This window comes from Lygodium microphyllum, chromosome 2 (genome assembly GCF_053477565.2).
Source record: "Lygodium microphyllum isolate KBCC chromosome 2, Lygodium_microphyllum_v1.1.10, whole genome shotgun sequence".
Taxonomy (NCBI): Eukaryota; Viridiplantae; Streptophyta; class Polypodiopsida; order Schizaeales; family Lygodiaceae; genus Lygodium; species Lygodium microphyllum.
This window is the reverse complement of record NC_141136.1, coordinates 59159152-59172433: the sequence shown is the minus strand read 5'-3', so window position 1 is coordinate 59172433 and position 13282 is coordinate 59159152. Positions and strand designations below refer to the sequence as shown.

Genomic DNA, 13282 nt, shown 5'->3' with positions numbered 1-13282 from the left:
TTGCCCCCACCCCCATCAGGTAGTAACAACACATCAAAGTTTGCCAGGTGTTATATGCATATGAGAGGTGTGGTGCTACAAAAAAGGACCCATCAACACATAAGATTGCATTAGCAAACTTCAGAACGATGAATGTGCTAAACATGTGCAAAAGCAAGCCTAGAGGGTTGGAAAGGAAGTTGCACAATTGAAGGAGATCAAACGACATATTTTAGGGTGACTTATCGAGTCACACATTAAGATTGATTGCATACAAGGTGCAAGCAATATCTGCATTGACTAGGATAATGTATTGAAGTTTGGACCTTCAAAAGCATATTACATTTTTGATTTATAGGGCATTTCTAATAGGGTTTCAACAAACTATATGCAAAAGTTGAGCAAGTTACATGAGTTGATTGAGAGTAACTGTTGACGAGCAAAAGAAAGAGAACTTGCTAAGGTTGAGAGCTCCAATGCCATGACTAAGAGAATTAAGGATGAAATTATCATGTTTGAGCAATACCTCAATGAGCCACATCCATGCCACAAGGTCCACTTGATACTAAAGAGGTAAAAGAAGTGCACGCTAATCTAAATGCGTCAAAGTTGATTTAGATACAAAATTTGGATCCTTTTAGTACAATTTGATACTTTTTGTACACAAAAAACAAACATAATTTTGGTATCTTTTGTTACATTTTACAATGAAAATTTTGGACCCCTTTGGTACCTTTTAAGACTCTCTACACATTTTGGTGCACTATTGTATATTCTACAATAAACATTTTTGTGCATTTTGAAACATTGTGGAAATTTTTGAACATTATGGTATATTTGTCATTTGGAACCTTTTGATACCTTCTTGTAGCTTTGAGTACCATGTTCTAATGTCTATTTGTACTTTTTGTGGTAAATATTTGGGAATCTATATATCCTAAAGCTATACAAATTAGTTCTTTTTTTAAAAAAAATTGATCACTCTTTGGTACCTTTTGTATCTTTTTGTACTATTCATGACATTTTTGTAGTGTGGTATTTGGTTATATATGTGAGTATGAATATCATTTTGGTAGATTTTGGTACGTAATATATTTCTTTCTATTGGTACATTTTATATTACTATTTGTTGTATTTTTTTGGGGTGTTATACTTCCTAGTACTTTTTATAATATTTAGGACCCATTTGTACGTTTTCTAGTATTTGGATTCATTTTATTTTACTATCTATTTGTACTTTTTTTAGTAAACCTTTGGGTAGTTATACTATTTGGTGCTTTTTGTATTGTTTAGGGCCCAATTGTACCATTTTGTAGTGTTTGATACTTTTTTTGGCATATCATTTATGTTAAAAAACCCTTGCTAGTTTTTCGATACCAAGTTATATTCTCTGCATGCCAACTTTTTAAACTTCTTCTTTGAAAATATTGAGTGTTGTGTTTTTATGTGAATCCAACAAACTTAATATGTGTTTGTGATACTTTTTGGTAGTTTTATTATAGCTAAAGTACATCTGAATTTGATAGGATTATGCATACATACCTTGAGACCCAATTTTAGGTTCTTTTTAGTACCAATCTCAAGTTTACTTTTTTATTGGTATTTCTTGATTCCTCCAATGCTAGTTGCCCATTCTTTACTATTTACTACTATTTACATTCTTGCAGGGCATTAACATAGTATCACCTTTACTAACATGACATTTCCATTTTTGTCCTATAAATCAAATGTGATTTGCTTGAGGCTAAGTGTTAAGAGGCTTAGATTGAGAGTGACTTTGTTAAAATGTTGATTGCAAAACTGAAAAGAGAAAGAAGATTCACATTATTTCCCAAACTCCACATTGTGAATGAAGGCAATACAATCCACGTTTTGGGTCTCGTGTTACTTGTTGGGGAGTGCTTAGAATATGTCTATGTGATTGGTTATTTTATGTTGGATTATAGGCACAATACATCACTTTTATTGAAAAGATGGAGGGAGATAGAGTGAGCTTGAGCTCTTGCAAGACATAAAACACACAAAGAGAATGCACACAAGGTAGCAAGCACAAAATCCTTGTCTTCTTCTTCTTCTTCTTCTTCTTCTTCACTATATGAGTCTACCAAAAATAAGAGAGAGTGCAACATACATAATATACAAGAGGTCGATAGTGTGAATATGCTAAGTAAAAAGATGACTAGATATATATATTCTATAACTCAGGTAGTGGATAACTATAAAGTATCACTGTAATGATATGCCGATGCAGGTACCAACCAAGATAGTAATATGAATCTGAAAATGATCATCTAAGTATGCGAGTATCAACTCATATTGAGATTGATATCTTAACACTCCCCCTCAAGCTCAACTCCATGACCTGTACTTGAAGTAAGCTTCAAAATTGTTGAAGCTTTTCTACTCCTCGGGCCTTGGTAAAAATATCTACAACCTACTCCTATGTGCTCACATATATGAGATCAATCTCACTTACAAGACCCATTCTTTGATGAAACGACAATGAATATCAATGTGTTTTATACATGCATGGAACATTGATTTCCTAGCCAACTACATACTGCTTATTTTTTCATAATAAATGACCACTCTCATGTCTATCTATATCCCCAAATCATCAAGAATCTTTCACATTCAACCTACCTCACATGCTACAATAGTAATACCCTTGTACTCTGCCTCTATACTCGATAATGCAACAATGGTCTTTTTTTTACCACTCTAAGTCACATCCCCACTCCCAAAGGAAAATGCATAGCCATTAGGGGATTAAATTCTATAAAAAATGCTACTTACCCAATTTGCATCAGTGTAATTGAAGAACTACACCATGAATCAAGCTCATAAGATACCATAGTTCAATGTGACCTTAAGGTATTGCAAGGTATGTCTCACACTATCCAAATGAGGTTGACAAGGTAACATAAATTGACTTTCAAAGTCAACTGTGTAGTTACAATCTGGCTTGTTGGTAGTGGTGAAAATCAAACTTCTCACCATCTTCATGTACATCATGGGATCCTCCAATATCCCACCCACATCAACACTTAGCTTCATATTTTGACCCAATGGCACTAACATTGGCTTACAATCATCCATAATCCAAATATATTGTCCTTGTGAGAGCTATATCCCCTTAGATGTTTTTATCACGTCAATGCTAAGAAAGTACTTCAACTCTCTCAAATCCTTCATGTCAAGTACTTAATCTCATACCATACATCATCATGCATTACTATTAATATATCTTCATTTACTGCATTAATCATATGCTGCATAACAAACAACTTCTCATTATCAACTTGATTCCTAGTGATGCATGATTGTTATGTTGTTTTCTCTCATTTATGTTATTTTCACCTCTCTTTTTTGGACAGTCATATGAAATATGACATTTCTAGCCACAATTATAGTATTCTTTGTTATCATAATCTAAATTTTGTTCTCCACATCCTCTATGGCTCCCCCTACCTCAACACTAGCCCCGACCACTTGTATACAAGTGCTCTTGTGAGTCATGAGATTGGCTCTAATATTTCCCGTAATGGCCACCACTATGGCCTCTACTACTATGATCTCTACCTCTACTTGTGCTAAGCAAAGCACATATTTTGAACTATTCTTTATTTGTGACAAAGATACAGTAAGATTCGAATATTTCTCTTCTAATATCAACATAGATATTCAATCTATGTTGAATGCAGAAGTGACTAGATTTTTTGGTTGATTTTTATTGATTTTGAGGCGTGAATGGTTGACATTTGAAGGATTGTGAATGATGATTAGTTGTTTTGGAAGTGTTTGAGAGTGTTTTTGATGAGATTGATCATATTTTGGAGGCTCATGATGATTTTTAGTAGAGATATGAGGCTCTGTGATGTTCTAATAGGTTTTGTTGAGGTTTTGATAGCTTCTATTTAGCTTTTGTTTTGTTTTTCTTTTCTTTTGTAAGAAGCGTGCATTAATGATTGATGAAGGTTGAGGACTTTTGAAATTTCATTGAATTGTTTTTGATAGTTTGGAATGGTTTTAGTATGAGTTATGTGTTTTTGATGCCTTCCGTTGACCTTCTGTTGAGCTTCTGGTAGAACCTTTGTTCATGCTCTATTGAGCTTCTATAGAGCCTTTGTTCCTGCTATGTTCCTATTCATGTTCTATTCTGTATGCCTCTGTAAGTGTTTTTAGAATGTATGTGTGACTTTGGGAAAGTTTTTTAGCCTTGGAAAGAGGTGAATGTAAGTTCAAAAGAGCTCAAGGAAGTGGAAGAAGTAGCTGCTGAAGACTCAAGAGAAGACTGGACTGAAGTCACAATGATGAGCTATGAAGAGAAATTGTAGTGGTTCTGGTGACCTTTCATATCAGACACACCTTTTGGAAGGGGCATCCCCGATCAAAGAAGGATTATGATGAGTGATTATTGAGCATTTTAGTGAGAGATGATGTACTATTGATTGAGAGAGAAAGAGAGAGTCAAAGATAGCTAATTCTATGCCAAACAATGTATCTATCTATAAGAGATTGTGAGAGAAAACTATGAAGACAATGAAGATGAATACTATGTGATTTTATTTCCATTCAAAGTGGTGTTTCTTTTGTGTTCTCTTTGTTTGTTGATGAATTCTATGAAGAATTTAAAGAGGATGATGGATTTTGTTGAAGTTAAAGCCACGGGAGGATTGTTTCTATGATGTTGCATCAAGATTTTTTACTAGTGGTGTTCTTTTCCTTATTGTGGTTCTCTAAAAAATGAAAAAAAATCTTGTTTATGTTACAAGATAGATTTTATTGCAGTAGAAACCCCTTTTCCTTGGTGTTTTTCTTGGGGCTCCATGTTTCTATGCGCAACTAGGGAAACTTGCCATCAACAAGCGTCAGAAGAGGCTAAAAATGAAGGAAATGGCATTGCCAAGAAGAGAAGAATTCAATGGATGTTTGCAAAGTTCCTTATTTCACTGAAGAGTTGGAGATATCATTAGCAAAGCCACTTTCCACAAAAAGTTCATTCCACAATGGCGGAAGCATATTACCATCATGATGCAGGGTCTATGTGGTGGACTATTTCCTCTTTTAGTTGAAGCAACAGAGACGTGCATCTTGGTGGAAAATTGTTTGGGAGCAAATTAAATTGCAGAAATAGAGATAATGACCATCTATGGAAGATTTGGCATTCATTGAGAAGTTTCTAGATATCATCAAGTGGGAGATCATGAAGAAGCTTCAAGAGTCGTGGTGGTCAGTGGAGGTTCACGAAAACAAGAAAGAAAAGAGTTGGAATTTTTTCGTGGATCCTCAACAGCAAGACTACATGTGGGACGCATGGTGCACTGACAATCTCCTGTTTGTCCAATTAGCAACCCATTGGAAATTGGTAGATAGAGTGTTATTCACAACATACACTATTGAAACCATCATAATCTGGCATTATTATGATGATGGCACAACAATGATTCTCAAAAGAATGAGTTTTGACACCTTTAGAATGGAATATCTCCCCCTCTGTAGTAGTGGTTTGAAGGTTGAACTCAGAGACGTTGAAATAAGGAAGTAGAAGAGATGTTGGCCAAAGAGTCCTCCAGAGATTGAAGTCCCTTTGATTCTATTCAGTTGAGGACAGACTAAGTGATTGGAGCAAACCCCCTGATGAATGACCTAATCAAGAGGCAAGCACTAGAACGAGTCCAAAGGTATGTGAGAAGAGAGAAGGAAAAAATCAAGGCAGAGAATGAGCTTGTAGAGCTAAAATCTTCTTTGACACCCTAAAAGCACTCTTTACAGAAGTCCCCATTGCGACTCAAGGTCCCCTTCCTAGTCAAATTCATCTTGGAAATATTGATGACAAGCTAACAAATGTGGGCCCATTGCCAATTTTTAAGGGTGAGTACAATGAAGACCTTGATGTTCATGTAGTAGAGTTTATGGTAGCATGTGTGGCTAACAATGCCAGAACCCCCGAGCAATATTTCCCACCAATTTCAAGGATGCGTCGTTTCAGTGGTATGAGAGACAAGCAACATGAACTTTTGGCACATGGGACAAAAACCTGAAGTTGGCCTTCCTCACTAAATTCAGGTGTGAAGGTTTTGAAGAGTAGATGTGAGAGGAGTTCATGACAGTCCTCTGGAGAAAGAGTAGAAGCTTATGTCTTGTGAATGGAATCCATCTTGAAGAGGTAGAACAATCATCATTTGGATGAAGGCATCCAGAAATGAGTGTTTCTTAGAGGCCTACAACCAAAAATTTGCAAGTTCGTGGAATTGAGAAGACTAGTTAATCTGTAAGCTGCAATGGAAGGTGCAAGACTGTATGATGAAGTTGAAGCAAGGTTGTCAATGACCTCAGGAAGAGGAGTCTTACCTCCTCCCATGCCAGGAATGGTATACCCACCAAATACAGTCCCAAGGATAGTTCCCTACCCCTACCCCCAAATGCAAACAGTGCCGCAGTACAATGCACCTAATCCATAGTGGCCTTGACAAAAATGCCTCAAATGATGGTTCAACCACAAAAACAATGATCTCAAATAGTTTCTCCAATGGCAACTCAGTAGTGGAATCCTACCCACTGGAATCAACAACCCCAAGTCTCAACAGGAGCTCTGAATCAAAACCAAAATATAGGACCCTCTGGATCAACCCAACCGGTGTATGCAGTAATCATAGAAGCTTCCCAAAAACCTACTACAAGAACTCCAAGAGATGAAAATCTGAAGGATTACCTGTCCAATTTAGTGGCAAGTATCAAGAAAGAGCTTATGGATGTGATTACATAACATCTACAGATGCTGAAGGTGAATACTGCCAATATATCCACTCCTGCAAGAGGTGGGAGAGATGTGATGTGTTCTAATACATGGTGTGGAAAGTACCATCAAGGGGACATTTAGCCACTGAATGTACCCAAAAACCAACCATTCTTAGAGCCTTCTATTCATATTGTTTGAGGAAGAACCATACAGAGGATATCTGCTCTCTGAAAGAGATGCACAAAAACGAAGAAAGAAAGATGAAGATGCAAGATTCAACTTGCGGGAATCCAAAATGACAACACAGTTTGGTCCTAATTTCAGCCCAAGGAGGTTTCCCTCTCAGAGTTACAGAGGATGACAGTTTGGCGATGGTGGTCAGAGATCAAAAGTGGAGTGTTACGGATGTGGAGAAAAGGGTTATATTTTGCCAAATTGTCCAAACCCTAGAAGGTTTATGGATTACAAGCCCTTATGCAATCGATGCAAAGGAGAAGACCACACTGCAAAAGATTATCCAAGTCGAGCCCCTGTGAAATCTACTTTTGATACCCAACAGAAGACCCAAGAACCTACCTCCAATTTGGTGGAATTGGAAGTGGTTGCAATAACATGGGCAAAGAAAGGAGAATCCGTAGTTCCAAAAGAGAATGTTCCCCCTATCAAGATCGTGAAGTTCAACCTTTCTCGGGAAAAGCAGAACAATGCAGTCTAGAACAATGAAGTACAGAGAACTACAGAGCCATAGAGAGCTATAGAGACCGTTGCCGCTCCTACAAGAAAAAGGAAAGATAAAGGTGGGTATGGCCCCATTTCCTAGTCAATTGGAAAAGCCTATGGATTCTATCAAAGAGTATGATTTGGTCAAAGATCTAAACACTTTTAAACCAAACTTATCATTCCAATAGTTGTTGAAATTGTCTCTCAGTTGTTGAAAGAAATTCAAAAGCATATTGACTAGAAGAAGAGGTTTAAGAATTGTTCCCTCCATGGTGACCAAGTCCAATAGAGCCTCAAAAGTTGTAAAGGAAGTAGATGTGGTTGATGCCTTCCTGGATCCTGGAACCCCAGAGATTGGTGTATGGATTGAAGGGTGCTTTATTGCAAATGCATTGAGTGATGGAGGCTCATCATTAAACATAATGACAAATGTGACAATGAAGGATCTAGGATTTCAAGGAATGAAACCTACACAGTGGCTTATCAGATTGGCAGACCAAAGCAGAATCAAACTGTTGGGCATCCTTCTGTACGTAAAGACAACCCTCGTAGGAAGAGATTATTGATTGACATATCTAGTGGTCAAATCAAATTCCTATGGGACCTCATATCCTTTGTTGTTGGGAAGGGACCTTGGCTTTTTGAAGCAAGAGAAAGGACGGCGGACTGGTTCAAAGGAACCCTAATCCTTGGTAGAGGACCTAACAAAGTGGTGTTGAAGTTGTATGGATCACAAAAAGGTAATGGATCCACGTCCATCAAAGTTGTAACCGACTCCTCCAATGAAGTAATAGATGGTACATCAGGAGATGAAGAGGCCATCAAACGGATCTTTCCCAAGAAAACAGAGGCACAGTCCCTAACTGTGGGCATTATAAGCCAACTACCGAAAGAAGCAAAGTCCTTATCCATTGGAGAATACCTCTTGCCCGAACCCGAATTGACTTCTGAAATCAGCATGGATGTATTGTTCTCCCTATTACATGACAGTTGCAGAGATAGAAGCAAAGTCTTAGAAGCAGAAGACCCCTCTCTGATCAACATAATGATTATGGTAGCTTTTGGACTAATTAATGAGTCACATCATGAGCAAAGCCTTTATAAGAAATGGTTTAAGAAGAATAGGCCTTCCTTTAGCAGTGGCTCTTGTCATCCAAAGTTACTCTTAAAGAATATAATGTTGATACACCTTGCCAATAACCCCCCAGCCCTACAGCTCAAACATAACATAGAAAGTTCTTGTTATGTGACATTCTTAGATGCATCTTCAGAAGATGAATCCTTGAGCCAAGAAATAATTCATCCCCAACCCAAACCCGAAACCTCAATGATACCCTTTCAGCCTTCCAAAGAGTGAGCTAGGCCTCCATTAAAAGAGGACATCAATTCCAATGTACCATCAGAAGATGAGATCACTCCCTTGAAGGAGTTAGATCTTTACCCAGAGGCAGTCCATGGGACATTTATCCATGAAGTGGAAGGTGAAAAGAAGTTGACATTCATGGATATTGACGGTACTGAACGTCACCTGAAGGTGGGTCTAAATCTTCCATAAGAGGAACTAGTGGTCTTGCAAGACCTAGTAAAGGAGAACTTAGACATGTTTGCATGGTTGTATAAAGATTTAAAAGGGATTGATCCCACAATATGCCAACACCAAATAAACCTAGAGCTTGATGCTAAACCAATGAGGCAAAGATAGAGGCGTATGAATCCCAATTATTTTGCTCTAGTGAAGGCCAAATTATTGAAGCTCCTTGAAGCTGAGTTTATTTATCCAGTGGTTAACAGTGAATGGGTTTCACCCAGTTTGGTGATACCCAAGAAGAATGAGAAACTTTGAATATGTGTGGACTTCTGCAAGTTGAATTCCAAGACGAAGAAGGATCATTTCCCTATCCCTTTCATAGACCAACTGTTGGACACAGTGGGCAGGCCATGAGCTCTATTCCGTCTTGGATGGAATAGAGCGGATACAACCAAGTCCAAATCGCAGAAGAGGACAAATCCAAAACAACCTTCACAATGAAATGGGGAACCTATGCTTACAGAGTGATGTTGTTTGGGCTTTGTAATACTCTTGCTACTTTCCACCAGCGAGTGATAATGGCTACCTTCCAGAACCATCTATATGATTTCATTGAGGTGCATCTCCATGACTTATGTGTCTATAGCCTTATTCGTGAAGGCTAAGGACACTTAGAGAAGCGTTTTGACTGATATCGAGAGTATGGGATTTCTCTCGACCCCAAAAAATGTGTCTTTGGCATCTCATTAGGAGTTCTTCTGGGCCACATTGCCTCTACACAAGGGATAGCAAGAGATCCTGCTAAGATTGAGAAGATTGCTGCCTTGACAGCCCCAACCAACCTCAAACAATTGAGGGGATTTCTTGGCCATGTGGGCTATTACAGAATATTTATTATGCACTTTGCGACAAAGGTAACCCCTCTACATAAATTCCTAAGAAAATATGCCGAGTTTTACATGGACCAATAATTGTGACAAAGTGCTCAATACCTTGAAGTAGTGGTTGATTGAAGCACCCATCCTGGAACCTTCCGATTGGATAGGAGTTCCATGTGCACACTAATGTGTTAGTTGAAGGCCTAGGTGGAATCTTATGCCAAAAGGGCCCCTCTAAGTTAGATCAACCAATCTATTATGCAAGTCGAAAAGTAACCGACAAAGAGTGGAACTACATAGTGGTGATGGAGCTTGAGTGTTTAGCAATGGTGTTTGCCTTGAAATTTTTTTGACATTATTTATTATCGATGCATTTCAAATTCTATGTGGACCATGATGTCAAAGATGCGGATCTAGAGCATGGCTATGGCGGCTTGTAGACATAGATTGAACTCATGATGACATTGACCAACAACTATTACACAAGTGAATTAGGTTCCAAGATAGCAGCTTGGACTCATAAACACAATCTTGTGTATTGGAATGACAAGTACAAGACTGACACTAACTCGTAAAGAAAAGCATCATCATGTATTAATTCATATGTAAAAAGTGGTAGTCAAGCACAATGCTTTATAGTTGTTGGATGGGTAGCAGTTTTCCCTTTCTGTGCATATGGGATTCCTGCAGCTTGCATGTCTTCAGCCTAAATTGCCTCATACAAAGAGGCTACATTAGGTGTGATTGCAAATATCTCAACACCCCTCCTCAATCACAACCAGAAATTACAAAGTGTGTAGAGGCTTTAGTAAGAGCAACACCTGCAAAGTGTGGGCACACCCTAAACATGGCAAAACACCAGAGGCTATTGCAAAAAAGTCTAAGTGTGGGTACCACAAACATGATAGTCATCCAGAGGCTGTAACAGGGACCTTATAGAGGCTGTAGTACAAGGCTACATGAGGAGTTTACAAGATTATGATAAAGACATTTGAGCTAGACATTACAAGACTGAAAAATTCAGTAAAAAAATTGGATCAAGGACCGGCATGCCCTTGCAAATTTCAACATTTCTTTTGACATGGATCTTCTGTTCATTGCAGATATCGATGTAGACTAGCTTGCTCTTTTTGATCATGTACTTGTTCTTCACTTTGCTTGCTGCTTTACATTCTTCATGATTTTTTTGCTTCTTCTTCTTATTCTTTTTCTCTTTGATCTTTCCTTCCATGGTCATCATTTTCATGGACTTTGCTTGCATTAGTCATTTGGTTCTTTTCTTTATGATCCCCCTCAAGCAAAGGTATCATGATCTTTGAGGCAGCGAAAATGACTTCAACCTTTGGTCCTATGCCCAACCCATAAATGAGTTCAAAGGGAAAGTCAAGACCTCCAAGTTCTTTCAATAGTAGCTGTGCAAACCTTGCTTGCTTGCTAGTCATGATAAATAATTTTGAAGTCGCAAATTTGAGAGAATCTATTACTCCAGGGTAAAACTTGTTTGCATGAATCCAACCATGCAAATCACTAGAAATTCAATCATCTCTAACTTTTTCAAAAAGGTCAACTAGAGCATCACGGCTTGTCTCACCCCATTCCTTCATAATAACAAGCTTTATTCTTGTCCAATCCTCCAGAATCTTATCAATAATCAAAACCATCTGCTACTGTTGCATTATGAGGTCCTGATGTTTTGGTTTCAAACAACAAGCGCACAAGTAATACATTTTCATATCCAATCTCCACAATTGGCCGAACCATGTGCATTGCTTCTATGATCCATGCCTCTGTTTGACAATCTATATCACTGAAGACATCAGGTCACCTCAATTTCACAGCCTTGAGATCTGAGATGGAGCTTTCACTGCATCTATCACAGAGAACTCCATCGAAGTCAAGCGCATACAGGTGGCCTCTTGTCGCCATGTTTCCCGCAATGAACGATGATGGCCCGAGATTTTTCAAAAACCTCTAAGATTCATCTCCAACAGCTCGCCAGCCTTTTTGCTCTTCATGGTTCACTATGATCTTGTCTGGCCCATGCACCTTGTAATAAGATAGAAGTCCATCTTGCAATACAAACTAGCGTGGCCTCCAACCTTTTCCAAAGTCAACCCTATTCTCCTTGCTATCTATAATTTCACCTGAAAATTGCGTTGTCCTGAACGATACCTTAGGAGTGGTACCTTTCAATTTCCCATTCACAGAGCGAATTGGAGACTTGTGATTATTGTGATCAATACCTATCTCTTACAGTGCATTAAAGGAAGGAGCACAATGTTTGTGATTTGCCGCAGGGAAGGTGGGAGGAAGGCTTCTGCTTGACACAAAGTTCCTGGAAGGTTTGCTTATGTTCGATTCAATGGCCATCTTGTGTGGGCCTTTAGTAGGTACAGAAGATCTCTCTCCTTCAAATGGAATAGGTGCAATGCAGCAGAGTGGATGCATTCAACTTGCTACGTAACTTTGGCATAGTGTTGCATTGGCATTACATGCCTTTCTTGCAGACGGAGACTGCTGATCGTGCAGAGGGGCTGTGGATGCAATAGCAATTTTGGAGGGACTGAGAGAATAGAGAAAAGCTAAGCCAAGATGAGCCATGCCCGACTGGGCTCTAATACCATGTCAAAGATGCAGATCTAGAGCATGGCTATGGCAGACATAGATTGAACTCATGATGACATTGACTGACAACTATTACACAAGTGAATTAGGTTCCAAGATAGCAGCTTGGACTCATAAACACAATCTCGTGTATTGGGATAACAAGTACAAGACTAGCACTAACTCATAAAGAAAAGCATCATCATGTATTCATTTATATGTAAAAAGTGGTAGTCAAGTACAATGCTTTATAGTTGTTGGATGGGTAGCAGTTTTCCCTTTCTGTGCATATGGGATTCCTGTAGCCTGCATGTCTTTAGCCTAAAATGCCTCATACAAAGAGGCTACATTAGGTGTGATTGCAAATATCTCAACACATGAATCCTTGTCCTTCCTGATGAACAAGGCCAACGTGAAGGGAAGAATGATGAGATGGCTCCTTCTATTTCAAGAGTTTGACTTTGAAGTGGTTACCAAACCCAATCACTCTCATGTCTTGGCTAATCATCTGTTGTAAATCCCCCAAATTGATGAAGAAGATGAGCAAGATGATCCAGACCTTCCTGATGATTCCTTGTTTCCAGTCAAAACAGTTACCCCATGGTACGCAGACATAGCCAACCTCTTGGCAACCCAACAGTATCCCCCTAGTATCTTGAGCCGTGAGAAGAAGAAGCTTCTATTGGATCATCCCCCTAAACTCTATTAGGAGAATCTCTATACAAGAAGGCAATGACAAAGTCTTGCAAAGATGTGTTGCACGAGAAGAGATTGGCATACTATTGAAAGCATGCCATGATGAGCCCTGTGGTGGAAACTTCACAGGAGAAG

The 13282-nt window shown here is 38.6% G+C and overlaps 1 pseudogene; it reads right to left on the bottom strand.

The window, feature by feature from the left end:
• Positions 1 to 10850: 10850 nt before the first annotated feature.
• LOC148039781 (uncharacterized) lies at positions 10851 to 11773 on the bottom strand (annotated as a pseudogene).
• Between the last annotated feature and the right edge of the window lie 1509 nt (positions 11774 to 13282).